Source organism: Canis aureus, chromosome 4 (genome assembly GCF_053574225.1).
Source record: "Canis aureus isolate CA01 chromosome 4, VMU_Caureus_v.1.0, whole genome shotgun sequence".
NCBI lineage: Eukaryota > Metazoa > Chordata > Mammalia > Carnivora > Canidae > Canis > Canis aureus.
The window spans coordinates 59,701,615-59,719,588 of NC_135614.1; the positions used below are offsets into that span (position 1 = coordinate 59,701,615).

Consider the following 17,974-nt stretch of genomic DNA (forward strand, 5'->3'; position numbering starts at 1 on the left):
GCACTGTCTCAGATACCTGGTGAGAGACAAGATCTCCATCGCTCATCACAACACATCATCCTGCCCAACCCCCCACTAGCTGCCAGAGGATCGCTCTGTGGGACTTTTCCCACAGGTCAAGTCCCAGAGGACTCTTTGGAAACTGGCCCTACTCTGCCCCTAAATGTGATCCAAGGGATCTCATTTTCCCTCACTGACTGTAATGAAGAGAGGACCTACATAATCCCACAGGGAAAGTGCTTCCAGAAAGCTAGTAAAGTCCCAGAGAGGATCCTGCCCAGATTCACCACCATAGGGATTTTGTTAAATATCAAAGAGGACATCATTTACTCACATGCTAGAGGGATTCAAAGCAGTCATCTAGCTCTGCGGTAATTAAACTCATAAGAGGGCCACGGGAAAAATCTATAAATTATCTTACTATGAGCAGTTGAAAGCTGCTATCCACACTGAGCTAAAAGGTCAGTGTCTACGTATGTCAGAAGGCCTGGGTTCTGAGACTGCTTCTACCACCAGTTTCCTTAGTAACTTGGAACAATTCTCTTTATCGAAAAAGTGCAGAAAGGGGTAAGGGACAATGACTGAAAGACCTCTCAACATCTCTCTAGCTCAAATATTCCAGGATCAACTAATGTAATTATCTATGCAAACAACTAATTTCTAGTCTTTTCCAACATACCAAAGTGTCTGAGGAATAGAGTCTTCCAGGTGAATCGTGCATATTTCTGAGGGAGAAGGGACAGGATACAGGGACCAGCAAACTCCTCTATCCCTCCTCAACAACCAAGAAATCACTCAATCGCTTACCTGGCCCAGATGCTCAATTTATTTCAAATACTGTAGAGAGACTTCTTTATGTTGTATATGAAAACTGAAGCTACCCCTCCAGCAGAATATTACTAAGAAACTGCTCAAATAGAAGCTAAAATCTATAGCTCTAATGTCTGAGAAACAACTGCAGGATGTGGCAGATGTGGCTTGGCAACTGCATGCATGTTGAAAAGAAAAAAAAAAACACTACTTATAGGCTTTAGCTGATGATAAGCTGAACAGAAGTCAATGATTTAATAATAGATGCCAAATAAGCTAATTCTAGGTTGCATGAGGATGAGAGAACCACAGGTAGATGACAGCACCATTTGTTTTTGCCATGCCCTGTATTCTGTTCCAGGCGGTATACTGTTAAGGGAACAATAAACAGTGGTAGAGCCAGGGCTCAGCACCAGCCTGAGAAGGGATGACTAGAAGCACTGAGAAGGCTCAACCTGGAGAAAACTGGCAACTTGGCAGGTGTACAAACTGCTTTTAAAACTTTTAAAAGCTGTCCTAGGGGTGCCTGGGTTCAGGCTGGATGTCTGCCTTCGGCTCAGGTCAGGATTCTGGGGTCCTGGGATTGAGTCCCACATCAGGCTCCCTGCAGGGAGCCTTCTTCCTCTGCCTATGTCTCTGCCTCTCTGTGTCTCTCATAAATAAATAAAATCTTAAAATAAATAAATATCCTATGGATATTCCCCTTGTCCTGGGGAATGGCGAAGATGAGTCAGAAAAAGGATCAGTGTGGGGGGGTGCGGGGGGGAAGTAGAGGGAGGCAGGTGTTTGGCTAGACATAAGGAAGGACCTTTAACAAAAGGAGTTGTCCAATGGAACAGACTGCTCTGGGAGGGAACGTGTTCAGTCCCTGGGAAAGTCCGAGCAGAGGTCCTTCTCAGAGCTGTGAAGTAGGAATCTAAGTACTATAGTGGGTGCAGTCCCTCCTGGAGCTCCTGCTATGGCTCTGTGACCACTAAGTCTCTCTCCTCTTGTTCCCTAGCTGTCCCCATTGAGTACTGGCCTCCAAGGCCACCCTGCCCCTGGGCTCCCTTTGATAAAACCTGGTTTCCAAATCTCTTGTGCAATTGTGGTTCCTCCCCCGTGGGAGATTTTAATAGCACCTGCTAACTGTTAACATGAGGGGTATGATATGTGAAAATTCAGGACAAGCTTGTCCTTCAGGTTCTTGGAGACAAAGAAGAGAGTTTATACATTATGTGTGGCCCATCAACACAAACTCAAAATTTTCGTTAAATATTTAGACCCAAAAGGGTTAACTACTACACAGTAAGAAATGTCTACATGTTTGGTGGGAAAATACTTTTTTCTTCAAGTATGGATTCAACCACAATTGCACTAAAATATCAGCTATTTATATAACCTTAACAACTTTTTTTCTTACATAAGTTATTTTTTAGTTACCAATATTCTCGTTATTTTAAGGTTTTTCCCACTTATTTCATATCTACTCTTCTTTTGATCTGTAGAGTACACATAATAATGATTAGTTGCAATATAATGGTCCATTGTTTGGATGGACCATTATATCAATTATTATATTATATATATAATAATTATATTATATATATGCCATTATATTATAATGACATAATAATCTGCTTCTCTAGCTCCCAATAGTTGGATATGAGGATTATGCCTTTTAAAAAATCTCTTATATCCCAGCTAAAAAGAATTTATACAAATAGTTTTTAATTTTTGAGACATATTTTTGGTGAATAAGCTCATTTTTATGGTTCCTGATATACAAATGGTTGAACTAACCTACAGTGTTACTAGCAATATATGGATGTAACTGTCTCTTCATAACTGTGCCAATGTTGGCTTTTATCATTTTAATTTTTGTTCTTTTAAACAGAGGTGGCTCTTTGTACTTGTTTTATTTTACGTTTCTTTAATTTCCAGCAAAATAAAAACAGCATCTTTAATCTATCAGCTTCATATTTACTTTTGAAAATACATATGTTCTCAAAATAACCATCTAAGAGTTTACTGATCGGTTTCTATTCCAAATTCAGTACAATTATCAAGGCCAATTCCAACAAGAGAAGGAGAATCCATTTATTTATATATCCATCGATATATATATCTTTTGGGGTATATGAGAAGGTTAGGGGAGGAAAAAGGAATGAAGGGAGAGAGAGGCAGTACTAAAGTCTTATTTTGCTTTCTCACCAAAAACTAAACAATACTTTTAAGTGTGACTTGTAAACACATAAAAAATATTATGCCCTAAAAACTAGAAGAATTAGTAAATTCAGCAGAGTTGTAAGATACAACATCAGTATACAAAAAAAAAAAAAAAAAAACAGTTGAATAATCTGAAAATTGAGAAAACAGTTCCATTTGCAATAGCATCAAAAAGAATATTTCTTAGGAATAAATTTAAACCAAGCATGTGTAATGTACATGAAAACACAAAATATTGTTGAAAGAAATTAAAGGCCTAAAAAATTGAAAAAACATTCCAATGTTCATGGATTAGAAGATTCAGTGTTTTTAAGATGGCAAAATTCCCCCAAACTAATCTACACATTCAGTGGAATGTCTATCAAAACCCCAGTTGCCTTTTTGCAAAAATTGACAAGCTGATTGTAAAATTCCTGTGGAAATTCAGAGGCTCAGATTGGCCAAAACAATTTTGGAAAAGAACAAAGTTGGAGGACTTCCCAATTTCAAAATTTAGTACAAAGGTACAGTAATCAAGACAATATGGTACTGGCTTAAGGAAAGACATATAGATTAATGAAACAGAACTGAGAGTCCAGAAATAAATCCTCACATCTATGGTCAACTGAATTTTCAAAAGGGTGCCAAGATAATTCAATGGGGAAAGAATCATCTTTTCAATAAATTATGCTGGGACTACCGGATACTCACAAAGAACGAAGCTGAACTCTACCTCACACCATAGGCAAAAATTAACTCAATATGGATCAAAGACCTAAACACAGGAATTAAACTATAAAATCCTTAGAAGAAAACATAAGCATAAATTTTCATGACCTCATACTAGGTAATGGTTTATTACATATGACAGAAAAAGCACAAGCAAAAAAAGAGAAAACAGGTAAATTAGACATTATTGAAATTAAAAATGTCGGGACGCCCAGGTGGCTCAGTGGCTGAGCGTCTGCCTTTGGCCCAGGGTGTGATCCCGGAGTCCCAGGACTGAGTCCCACATTGGGCTCCTTGCACGGAGCCTGCTTCTCCCTCTGCCTATGTCTCTGCCTCTCTCTCTCTCTCTCTCTCTCATGAATAAATAAATAAAATCTTAAAAAAAATAAAATAAAAAATAAAATAAATAAAATAAAAAATGTCCTCAAAGGACATTTGAGGTCCAAAGGACACCATCAAGAAAGTGAAAAGCAGCCCACACAATGAGAGAACATTTCTTCAAATCATTTATCTGATGATTTATATCCAGAAAATATAAAGAACTATTACAAAAAAAAAAAAAAGGAACTATTACAACTCAATAATAAAAAGAAAATCCAGTTAAGAAATAGGGAAAGGGAGACAGAAAGTGAAGACTCGTAACTCTGGGAAACGAACTAGGGGTGGTAGAAGGGGAGGAGGGCGGGGGGGTGGGGGTGAATGGGTGACGGGCACTGAGGGGGGCACTTGATGGGATGAGCACTGGGTGTTATTCTGTATGTTGGCAAATTGAACACCAATAAAAAATAAATTTATTATTTAAAAAAAAAAGAAATAGGGAAAGCATTTGAACAGCTATTTTGCCAAAGATGTAAAAATGGCCAATAATCACATGGAAAGATACTCAATATCATTAGCCATTAGGTAAACGCAAATCAAAAACCACTTCATACTCACCAAGATGGCTAAAATCTAAGACAGATAATTAATAAATACTGATGAAGCTATGGAGAAATTAGAACCCTCTAACACAGTTGGTAAGAATGTAAAATGGTGCAGTCACTTTGGACAACAGTCTTGCAGTTTCTCAAAATACAGTTACCAAATAACCCAGCAATTCTATTCTGAGGTATATCCTGAAATGAAAATGTATATCCACAGGAAAACTTGTACACAGATGTTCACAACAACATCATTAATAGTCAAAATGTGGAAATAAACCTGATGAATACATAAATGATATGTGGTATATCGATACAATATTATTTAGCAATAAAAAGCAATTAAATACTGATACATGTGACAATGCGGGGTGAACACTGAAGACATTATTCTAATTGAAAAAAAGTCAGTCCCAGAGCACCATATAGTATACCATTTTGTTCAAATGAAAGAGTAGAACAAAAAACAGATTAGAAATTGCCGAGGGTCTGGGGTAGGGAGTTAAGAGGAATCAGCAAGTGACACCGAAGGAACAGTTTCTTTTAGGGTGATGAAAATGTTCTAAAATTGATTGTGGTGATAGTTGCACAGGTCTGTGAATATACTAAAAGCCAATGAACTGTATACTTTAAAGAGCTGAACTGTGTGTCATGCCATGTGAATTATATCTCAATAAAACCGCTTTAAAAAACCAAACAGATTTCTCAGCCCAGTCTGATTCAACCTGAGCACTTTATTTTTAACCAGCTTCCTAAATGATCTTGATTACAGGTGGATTTATATAAAGCACTAGAAAAAAAAATACATGACCTTATGATAGGTACACCCCAGGCCTCATCTCCTACTAGAGTTCGTGGATTGGTGATATTTGCAGACTATAAGTGCCGCCCATTATTCTGAAACAATTATATTGGGTTAGACTTTGGAACCCAGAGAAACAGTGAATTCTCTAAATGCATTTTCTCTTTTCTGTTGCTGAAATTCCAAAGTCATGAACAAGGACACAGACTGTGTAGCTATATGTGGTCTACAAGGAGGGAAATGAGCATTTCTAACTTCCACATGATTTTTTTCTGTTAAGATTTTATTTATTTATTCATGAGAGACACAGAGAGAGAGAGAGAGAGGCAGAGACACAGGCAGAGGGAGAAGCAGGCTCCATGCAGGGAGCCCAATGAGGCACTCGATCCCAGGACTCCAGGATCACACCCTGAGCCGAAGGCAGACGCTCAACCACTGAGCCACTCAGGCGTACCCTACATGATTTGTTTGTAAAGGGCATCAGATAAAACTCCATTTAAACTACCACATAAGTACATTCCATAATTTGACTCCTGCCTAAAAGAATCTGGTGAGAGGGCAGCCGCAAAGCAGTTGCTGACCTCAGCAGGCTCTGCATAGCAGGAGCTGATGAGACAAATACACTTACTTTTTATCCATAATCATAAAAACCACTAAATGTTAGGACCAGGCAAGACTTCCAGAAGATAAAGCCGCAGCCTCTTATTCAAAGGTGAGAAAACCAAGGCCCCAGCTGGTTAAGACATGGGATTAGAATACAACATACCAGATTCTCAGTCCATGTTTCTATCATACCATAAATTATCCTCCCTGCAGTCTGCTTGGAACAAAACTGGAGCAGGATTAGATGTGCAGGGGGAACTGTGCATAACAGAGAGTACATGAGTTCACCACAGAGAAATTCAGAGCAGGAAGTCAGAAAGTTGACAATGCAAACTTGCAGTTCTGCAGTTCTCTATCACTCTGGAGAGTTGCACCAGGTCCCTACCTTGGAAATGGTGGCTATGTGCCTTAAGCATCGCAGTACCTCGGACACACAGATTCCCAGCTTCACGGAATAGGGAAGCACAGAGGAGTATTTCCTACTAGAGAGGGTCATTGAGACCTGGCCCTGGGTGTCAAGGCTTCCAAGAGAAATGTCTGGGGGATAAAAGGGACAGCACCAAATGCAACATCATGTGGTTTCTATTTTGTCACATTTACAATGTCCCATCCACGAGACCCCATACCTACAAAACAGAGCTAGCTTTGTGTACCTAGACCCAGTAAGGTTTGGCTTAAGGAGGGAGGCTCAGGACTCCTCCAAGGCCTGGGTTGAGGTAAAAAGACTCAGTTTGAGTTTCCTCTACGGGACAAAGAGAAAAGCTAGCCCAGGTGTTAGTGGTCGGTCAGCCACACACATCTAGAAGGGACCATCAGAGCTGCCAGCCAAGTATAAACCAAAGTCCATTTACTCAGCCCATTTCTAGGATCTTGCTTTCAGGTCAGAGTGTAAAGAAGAAATGTATCATTAACAGTGCAATGACTCTTTAGCATCTGACCTTGGAAGAGACAGCAAGCATTTGAAGAATTAAGACACTCCCTGGGGAGGCGAGGAGGAATTAAAAAACAAGCAAACAAATGAGTACTTCACACAAGAGAAGGTAGTATGGGACAAGGGGGAGAATAAAGCATTCACAAAAAGTGGACATCTCATCTATTCCACCCACCGTACTTTACAGTCTACATGCTAACAAGTCCAGTCCTAGGATTCCACAGAACTCCTTGAGTTGGAAGAAAATTTCAAACTTATGTAGTCAAGCTTATGTAGTCCAAAGCTCTACCCAACAAATAATATAATCATCTATAACATTCCCAAAAGTAACTGCCCAGTGACCATGATCTCCAGTGACAGGGACATCCACGCTCTGTGCTGCAACATGAAAGAGCTCTTGTTCTTTGAGAGTTCTCATGGTCACCCAAAAACCACTTCCCTCTGGGCACTTGCATCCATTGGTCCTAGTTGTAGTCTCTGCAATACTGCAGAAGAAATGGAATCTGCCTCTAAAAGAGACAAAGATAGCTCTGAGCACCTCAAGCTGCCAAAGAGATGAGGCTGAACGAATAACTACATGGTCTAAAGGGAAAATAAGGATCTAACAGCAGGACGCTATAAATGGCACATTCAGAAAACAAAGGATGAGAGACTTAATACTGTCATCATAACAGCCTCTTCTTCATAAAGCCTCCACCTCGAGGTCTCAGACCAGAGCAAAAGACCAAGTCTTTTGTGTCCCCTTTACTTCTTGACTACAAAAGCGTCTCTAAAGAAAACATACTCTACATGCGCAAGTTAATTCCTGTGGACTACGCTCTGGACTGGAGTCACAGAGGGCCTTGAGCATGCTTAAAGAAATTAGAGACCGTCAAAATCATTTTCAGCCGTCCTTGTTTAGCTTGGGCTTCCACAGAGATAAGAAGACAGAGGAGGATTTCGTAGCAACCTAGCAATAAGTGAAGCAGGGAGACTGCTTCTGGACAACTGGACTAACCCTTGTTGCAAGGCGACAGCAATGCACACAGGGGAAAACCCACTCAGATTAGAAGACAAACAGAGCGAGGTGCACAGAAGGTCAGCGTGGACGAGGTCCTTGGGGATTCAAGTCCGTGGTTCTGCAGGCTGGGAAACCTGAACCCACTGCAGGATGGGAATCACCTAAGGTTGCAAAGCCAAGTGTCAGAGCCAGAACAAAAAATCTCCTCATTCCCCAATCTCGGTTCTTTCCATTACGCCATGCCGCTATCTCATTTCAACAAGCTTCAGACGACTGCATCCAAATAACCAGCATTCTCCCAAAGGAGACCAGCTACAGAATGAATGAATGAATGAATGAATGAATGAATGAATGAATGAATGAATGAAGCAAGCCAGCCCGCCAGCCCAGGGCTTTGCATTCTTCAAGTTAATGCCAGGGCTCTCCACAAAACCCAGCTGGGAGCCACCTAGCCTCCCAGGAGCAGACTCCAATTCTTATTTCCTATTTCGGTGTGATTTACACAAAATTGCAGGACAGTCAGAAGCAAAACGATGAGGCTGCAGAAAAAAAAAAAAAAAATCGTGCACACTGAAACGGGGAACCACACCCAGGGCCAAGCCAACCGGGAGATGGAGAATGCAGGGCTAAGAACGGGAGCGCCCGAAGAGACGGGGACGGAAAGGGGTGTCTTTTCACGTGTCCCGTTCTCGGCAGGAGGCAGGAGGCAGGAGGGTGCTGAAAAGCAAGCGGCTGCTGGAGCTTGGGGAGGCGTGCGCTGGGGTGGCAGGGCGCCCTGGGCAGCCCCCGCCGCCCGCCGCCCGCCGCCCGCCGCGCCTCGAGGTCCCCAGCGGGGGATGCACCAGGCGACGTCCCAGGGCCCCGGCCCGGGGGTCTGTGGCCCCCAGACCCACCACAGCAAGTCCCCGCAGGGCTCCCGCGCGGGCCGGCGACCTGCCCGAGGCGACTGCGCCCCTCTCCCGGCGGGTGCCTCGGGGTCCCCCCCTGTCAGGCGGCGACGGGCGCTCACGGGGCACCGCGCCTCCAGCGCCTCCTCGGGGAGGGGCGCCGGCACCTTGCGGCGGCTGCCGCGGGACGCCGAGCCCACCGGGACCCGCACCCGCACCCGCACCCGCACCCGCACCCGCACCCGCACCCGGGCCGGCAGGTGCCTGAGCCCCGAGCGCCCGCGGCGCCCCCAAAGGAAGGCGAGCCGGGTCCCGCAGGAGCAGCCCCGCCGCAGCCCCCGCCCGCCGCCGCGCGGACTCACCGCTCGGGCTGCGCTGCGGCGCGGGCTCCGCGGCGGCTCGGGCTCCGGCTCCCGCCTCGGCGCAGCCCCCGTCCTCGCCTCAGCGCGGAGCCCCAGCCATCCCCCTCGGCCGCCGGGGCCCGCCGCTTCCGGGCCGCGTCACGTGACGCGGGCGCCCCAGCCGGAGACCCGAGTCACGTGTCCCCGCGCGGGGCAGCTCCCGGGGCGGCACGACGCTCCGGAGCCCGGCGCCGCAGCACCACCCGGCGACCGGTTGCCGCCACTGCAGGCAGGGCCGAGGGGGGCGCGGGGGCGCGGGGACCACTGGGCGGGGCGTGGGTCCCGGAGCCCGGCCGCCGGTCCCTGGAGCTCCGCCCCCTGGGTCGTGGGCTGCCGCGGCACACGCGGTGTTTTCCCTAACACGAGTCCAGGAGCACATGCTGCTTGTATCATTTTAAAAAATACATCTTTAAAAAAAAAAAATCACCTAGTCAGATTTTTTTCGAGACTTACACAAATTCATTTGTGGTTGCTCCTGGAAATGGGAGAGTGTGATGTAAGGCGGGCAACATTATCTTTTCAATATATTTAAAAATTGGGGGATCCCTGGGTGGCTCAGCAGTTTAGCACCTGCCTTTGGCCCAGGGTGTGATCCTGGGGTCACCGGATCGAGTCCTGCATGGAGCCTGCTGCTCCCTCTGCCTGTGTCTCTGCCTCTCTCTCTCTCTCTCTCTTTCTCTCTGGGTCTCTCATGAATAAATACATAAAATATTTAAATATATATATATTTAAAAATTTAAGTGACATTTTAAAATGGGTGGCGACATTTCAGTATGTTTGAGGTGTGTTATCTTCTCTTGCTTCCTTCTCCTTGAATTTTTCCTTTAAAAATTATGTAACTAAAAAATAAATAAAAATTACGTAACTACTCACACATGAAAAAAGAATAAACTATTGATATAGCTACAAAACGGATAAATCTTAAGATAATTGTGCTGAGTAAAAGACATCAGAAAAAATTGTCCATTTATTTCATATTCTAGAAGGTGCTAGGTCATCTTCAGTGACGGGAAGCATATCAGCGGTTGCCTGGGAGTGGGTGGGGAGGTCAGAAGGGGAGAGATTATAGAGGGGCCTAAGGAAACTTTCCAGGTGACAAATAGTTTCACGAGTAAACATAGGTTTTACATTATCAAATTATACACGTTCAATACGTGCAGTTTAAAAATAAATTTTAAAAAATATGCATAGCTTACTGTATATCAAGTATACTTCCATAAACCTGTTAAAATGGTAAAAATTATATGATACATGAATGTATTTTTATTACTAGAAATGTTAGACAATATATAAGTATATAAGCAGTGAAAATTTCCCTTCTCCCAAATTCACTCTTTTCTTCAAAGAATTATAGCTACTAGCATCTGAGTATCGTTCTCCATACCCTATATTATGTATTTATAGAAATATTTATACAGAGAGACATACATAGATTTGTGGTGTTAAAATCTAGAATTATGAGGATCCCTGGGTGGCTCACGGGCTTAGCGACTGCCTTCGGCCCAGGGCGTGATCCTGGAGTCCCGGGATCGAGTCTCACCTCAGGATCCCGGCATGGAGCCCGCTTCTCCCTCCTCCTGTGTCTCTGCCTCTCTCTCTCTCTCTCATAAATAAGTAAATAAATCTTTTAAAATTTTTAAAAAAATAAAATCTAGAATTATGAATAACAGTACTTAGTGTTTTGCTTAAGACTTTTTACTCTTCACTGTCTATACTGTCTAAATTATTTCCTAAACACACACTACTTTATATTTGAAATCTTTATATGGGATCCCTGGGTGGTGCAGCGGTTTAGCACCTGCCTTTGGCCCAGGGTGTGATCCTGGGGTCACCGGATCGAGTCCTGCATGGAGCCTGCTTCTCCCTCTGCCTATGTCTCTGCTTCTCTCTCTCTCTCTCTGTGTGACTATCATAAATAAATAAATAAATAAATAAATAAATAAATAAATAAATAAATAAGAAAATGCAGTCTTTAAAAAAAAATAAAATCTTTATATGTTCTGTAAAGATAAAACATATGCATGTTCTCTTTAAAAATATACCCCAGTTGGTTCATTTCACCAGGGAAAGAGAAAAGAATGCAGGTTCATGCTAGTTTAGAATAGGAAGGGCAGTAGGTTCATCTCATCCCTGGAAGAACGCACCAGTTCATTGAATGCTCAGTGCCAGAACTATGCTTGGAATGCTTCTGAGCCCATGTCACCCCCAGGCCTTGAATTTCATTGATTCTATGGCAATTTCTAAAGTCTTACTCAAGAAAGCCAGATCTTATGAGAATCACAGAGCTCCCTGTTGGAATTACTGATGAAGTGAGAATTTGCCTTCACCAGTCTGCTGCTGAGATACATTGATTATAATAGAATTCTTTTTTATACCTGGCCACCATACTCTTACTAGAGACAACCTTGAAAAAAGGTCGCATCATTTTCAGATATTGTTAGGATTCCATCAACCTTATCATTATGAAGTCCTAATTAGAATTAACACAATTACATATCCTTCCAACTATACAAATCTCCACCTCTGCTTCCACAGTTTACTCAGAAATACAAATTAAGATTTCCTGTTCTTCATACAGCAATTTGGCAGTGTGACAGGATACAAAATCAATGCCCAGAAGTCAGTGGCATTTCTATACACTAACAATGAGACTGAAGAAAGAGAAATTAAGGAGTCAATCCCATTTACAATTGCACCCAAAAGCATAAGATACCTAGGAATAAACCTAACCAAAGAGGTAAAGCATCTATACCCTAAAAACTATAGAACACTTCTGAAAGAAATTGAGGAAGACACAAAGAGATGGAAAAAATTCCATGCTCATGGATTGCAAGAATCAATATAGTGAAAATGTCAATGTTACCCAGGGCAATTTACACGTTTAATGCAATCCCTATCAAAATACCATGGACTTTCTTCAGAGAGTTAGAACAAATTATTTTAAGATTTGTGTGGAATCAGAAAAGACCCCGAATAGCCAGGGGAATTTTAAAAAAGAAAAGCATAGCTGGGGGCATCACAATGCCAGATTTCAGGTTGTACCACAAAGCTGTGGTCATCAAGACAGTGTGGTACTGGCACAAAAACAGACACAAAGATCAGTGGAACAGAATAGAGAATCCACAAGTGGACCCTCAACTTTATGGTCAACTAATATTCAACAAAGGAGGAAAGACTATCCACTGGAAAAAAAGACAGTCTCTTCAATAAATGGTGCTGGGAAAATTGGACATCCACATGCAGAAGAATGAAACTAGACCACTCTCTTTCACCATACACAAAGATAAACTCAAAATGGATGAAAGATCTAACTGTGAGACAAGATTCCATCAAAATCCTAGAGGAGAACACAGGCAACACCCTTTTTGAACTTGGCCACAGTAACTTCTTGCAAGATACATCCATGAAGGCAAAAGAAACAAAAGCAAAAATGAACTATTGGGACTTTATCAAGATAAGAAGCTTTTGCACAGCAAAGGATACAGTCAACAAAACTAAAAGACAACCTACAGAATGGGAGAAGATATTTGCAAATGATGTATCAGATAAAGGGTTATTTTCCAAGATCTATAAAGAATTTTTGAAACTCAACACCAAAGAAATAAACAACCCAATCATGAAATGGGCAAAAGACATGAACAGAAATCTCACAGAGGAAGACATAGACATGGCCAACAAGCACATGAGAAAATGCTCCGCATCACTTGCCATCAGGGAAATACAAATCAAAACCACAATGAGATACCACCTCACACCAGGGAGAATGGGGAAAATTAACAAGGCAGGAAACCACAAATGTTGGAGAGGATGTGGAGAAAGGGGAACCCTCTTGCACTGTTGGTGGGAATGTGAACTGGTGCAGCCACTCTGGAAAACTGTGTGGAGGTTCCTCAAAGAGTTAGAAATAGATCTGCCCTACGACCCAGCTATTGCACTGCTGGGGCTTTACCCCAAAGATACAGATGCAATGAAATGCCAGGACATCTGCACCCCGATGTTTCTAGCAGCAATGTCCACAATAGCCAAACTGTGGAAGGAGCCTCGGTGTCCATCGAAAGATGAATGGATAAAAAAGATGTGGTCTATGTATACAATGGAATATTACTCAGCCATTAGAAATGACAAATACCCACCATTTGCTTCGATGTGGATGCAACTGGAGGGTGTTATGCTGAGTGAAATAAGTCAATAGGAGAAGGACAAACTTTTTTTTTTATGATAGTCACAGAGAGAGAGAGAGAGAGAGAGGCAGAGACATAGGCAGAGGGAGAAGCAGGCTCCATGCACTGGGAGCCCGATGTGGGATTCGATCCTGGGTCTCCAGGATCGCGCCCTGGGCCAAAGGCAGGTGCCAAACCACTCTGCCATCCAGGGATCCCAGGAGAAGGACAAACATTATATGGTCTCATTCATTTGGGGAATATAAAAAATAGTGAAAGGGAATAAAGAGGAAAGGAGAAAAATGAGTGGGAAATATCAGAAAGGGAGACAGAACATGAGAGACTCCTAACTCTGGGAAACGAACTAGGGGTGGTGGAAGGGGAGGTGGGTGGGGGGTGGGGGTGACTGGGTGACGGGCACTGAGGGGGGCACTTGATGGGATGAGCACTGGGTGTTATTCTATATGTTGGCAAATTAAACACCAATAAAAAATAAATTTATAAATAAAAAAGATTTCCTGTTTAATATGGATGTATAAATAAACATTTTGATTCTTTACTCCTAGAAAACTATGCAAAAGCAAAAAGGAAAAACTTTGAAAACTCTATTTTCAACAACGGTAGAAGATAGAATCCACAGGTACCAAAATACGTGTGAAGGCTAACAAAAAGCAGCTGCAATCAGACAGAAGCTATAAAGGAGAATGGAAAAGAAACTCCAAGAGAAGTAAAGGGACCCAAGTGGGGACAGATCTCAGAATCTCGGAAATGCATCGGTGAAAACACTCTTCTTGAAGATGAAGAGCTCCCTTAGAGCTGCATGGCTATATTTCTTTTATTTGCAACAATGGACTTGGAAACAGTTCAGCAAGACTCAACAAAAGCCCTCCTGAATCTGGTTTGGATTAGGGAAGCCAAGAAGATGAGGATAACAACAAGAATCACAGAGATGAACCATATTTAGAAGAAGCAATTGGTCTGTGGCAATAGAACAGAAAAGACTGAACATATACTTGTTGGTGAGAATGCAGAGAAACTGAAGTCTCATCAACTGCTGGGAAAGTGTACAATGATGCAACCACTTTGGAAAACTGTATGACAGTTTTTTTTATGAAGCTAAACACATAGCTCTCCTGTGATCCAGCAACTCCACTCCTAGATATTTACCCAGGAAAAATCAAAATGTTTATCCACACCAGGGCCTGGACTAGGATAAGGCAAGAAAAGTGCAGCAACTAGGAAATTTAAAGAGGCACTCACTTTCAGGGGTGTACAGGTGCAGAGTTGGCACTTACATGAACACAAGGGTGAGTGCCTCCTTAAACTTTGTGACCTAGGCTTCTTGGCTTTCCTCACCTTCCTCCAGGCTGTTGTCCACACCAACTTGTATTCAGATTTTCACAGCAGAGAGCTCAATAAAGGTAAATAATTAACAACCCACACATTTATCAATAGGTGAATTGATAAACTGTGGCATATAGAGCAGGAAGGAATTATTGATATATGCAAAAATGTGGATGAATCTCATTACGCTAAATGGAAGAAGCCAGACACAGAAAACTGCATACTATATGATTTGATTTGTATAAATTTATAGAATGAGCAAAATTGATTCTTGTGACAGAAAGCTGAACAATGGCTGTTTGGGATGTGTGGGGTGAGGATTGGCTGTAAAGGGACACAGAGAGCTTTTTGGAATGATGCTAATATTCTATATATTGATTGGGATGCTCGTTATGTGGATTTAAACATTTGTCAAAAGCCATTACCTGGACAATGAAAATATATTAACTTGATTATAAATAAATTGTATCCCTAAAGATTAATTTCAAAATGTTAATGAGACTACCAGACATCTGGAGAAAGTCTCTAAGATAAAAGAAATATCAAATGCACAAACCCATGAAGTACTTTGGAGGAGACTATGCAAAAAACAAGCACACAAACAAATACCCTCAGAGAGATGTTACAATCATGACATAAGAACCACAGCAAAAAATATTGCTTTTAAAAAAAATTCTGAGGGAAAAAACAACTCTTGGAAGTTAAAAATATAATGACGGAAATTAAGAATCAAATGGAAGAGTAAGAAGATAAGGATAAGGAAATTTGTTCTTTTTCGTTATTAAATATTTATTACCTATGTGCCAGGCACTGTGAATAGAACAGTGAACAAAATAAACAGAAATCCCTGCCCTTATGAAGCTTGCATTTTAGTGCGGGGAGATAGACAACACAAATAAATAAGTAATATACATATCATGTCAGCAGGTGTACTGTTAGGGAGAAAAATCAGGAGAGTAAGAAACAGAGTCTAGGGACTGAGAGGAGGGATTGCAGTCTCTTTAAATAGGGAAGATACCACTGAGAGGTGGTATCTAAACAAAGTCTTAATGTAGGTGAGGAAACAAGTCCTTGGATTTCTTTGAGAAGAGCATTCTGGGCCAAGGGAATAGCATGTGCTAGGGCCCAGGAGGGAATGTGCCTAGCCTATTTGAAAAATTAAAAGGAGGCCAGTGTGTATAATACTATATATAGCCAACCTTAAAGACTCCACCAAAAAACTACTAGAGCTAATAAATGAATTCAGTAAAGTCACAGGACACAAAATCAATATACAGAAATCTGTTGCATTTTTATACAGTAATAATGAAGAAGCAAAAAGAGAAATTAAGAAAATAATCCCATTTACGATTGCACCAAAATGAATAAAATACCTAGGAATAAACTTAACCAAGGAGATGAAAGGCCTCTACTATAAAACATTGGTGAAAGAAATTGAAGATGACACAAAGAAATGGAAAAGCATTCCATGCTCATGGATTGGGAAAACAAATATCGTTATTTGTTCCTATCAAAATACCAACAGCATTTTTCACAGAACGAGAGCAAATAATCCTAAAATTTGTATGGAATAACAAAAGACCCCAAATAGCTAAAATAATCTTAAAAAGGAAGAGCAAAACTGGAGGTATGACAATCCCAGTTTTCAAGATAAACTACAAATCTGTATTAATCAAGATTGTTGGTACTGGCACAAAAATAGACACAGAATAAAGAGCCCAGAAATAATCCCACAATTTTATGGTCAATGGAACAGAATAAAGAGCCCAGAAATAAACCCACAATTTTATGGTCAACTAATCTATGACAAAGGAGGCAAGAATATCCAGTGCGAAAAAGAGTCTCTTCAACAAATGGTGTTGGGAAAACTGGATAGCTACAAGCAAAAGAATGAAAATGGACCCACTTTCTTACACCATACACAAACTGGATTAAAGACCTAAATGTGAGACTTGAAAGCATAAAAATCCTAGAAGAGAGCACAGGCAGTAATTTCTCTGAGATCAACTGTAGCAATATTTTTCTAGTTATGTCTCCTGAGGCAAGAGAGATAGAAGCAATAATCTCCTGTTGGGACTACATCAAAATAAAATATCTTCTTTAAAACAAAGGAAACAACAACAAAAAAAGAAACCAAAAAAATTTTTTAAAAAAGCAAAGGAAACAATCAACAAAACTAAAAGACCTACTAAATGGGAGAAGATATTTGCAAATGATATGTTCGATAAGGGGTTAGTATCTGAAATACATAAACAACTTACCAACTCAACACCATTTAAAAAATCCAATTAAAAAATGGGCAGAAATATCAGAAAGAGAGACAGAACGTAAAAACTGCTAACTCTGGGAAACGAACTAGGGGTGGTAGAAGGGGAGGAGGGCGGGGGGTGGGAGTGAATGGGTGACGGGCACTGAGGGTTATTCTGTATGTTAGTAAATTGAACACCAATAATAAAAAATAAATTTTAAAAAATGGGCAGAAAACATGAACAGACATATCTCCAAACAAGACATACAGATGGCTAACAGACACATGAAAAGATGCTCAGCATCACTCATCATCAGGGAAATGCAGATCAAAACCACAAGGAGATATCACCTACCACCTACCACCTGTCAGAATGGCTAAAATAAAAAACAAGAAACAACAACTGTTGGCAAAGATGTGGAGAAAGGGGAACCTTCATGCGCTGTTGGTGGGCATGCAAACTGGTGCATCCACTGTGGAAAGGCTCCTCAAAAATTAAAAATAGAGTTACCATATGCCAAGTCAATCGGAGAAGGACAAACATTACATGGTCTCATTAATTTGGGGAATATAAAAAATAGTGAAAGGGAAGAAAGAGGAAAGGAGAAAAAATGAGTGGGAAATATCAGAAAAGGAGATAGAACATGAGAGACTCCTATCTCTGGGAAACAAACAAGGAGTGGTAGAAAGGGAGGTGGGCGGGGGGTGGGGGTGATGGTGATGGGCACTGAGGGGGGCACTTGATGGGATGTGCACTGGGTATTTTGCTGTATGTTGGCAAATCAAACTCCAATAAAAATAATAAAATAAAAATAAAATAAATAAAATAAAATAAAATAAAATAAAATAAAATAAAATAAAATAAAATAAAATAATTACCATATGCCCCCCTAATTCCACTACTGGGTATTTACCCAAAGAATACAAAAACACTAATTTGAAAAGATATATG

The 17,974-nt window shown here is 41.4% G+C and overlaps 1 protein-coding gene across 6 annotated transcripts in view; it reads right to left on the reverse strand.

Annotated features, from left to right (window-relative positions):
• Positions 1-17,974, reverse strand: part of SLC36A1 (solute carrier family 36 member 1) — a 107,288-nt gene that overhangs the window by 85,164 nt on the left and 4,150 nt on the right. For 3 of the 6 annotated variants that reach the window (XM_077895824.1, XM_077895825.1, XM_077895823.1), the window contains exon 1: positions 9,232-9,378. The exons of 2 other annotated variants lie outside the window; for them this stretch is intronic. The gene's annotated coding sequence lies outside the window, so the exon portion shown is untranslated. Of the gene's footprint in view, positions 1-9,231; positions 9,379-17,974 lie in introns of those variants that run through there. One more of the 6 variants, XM_077895819.1, reaches the window with a different exon arrangement.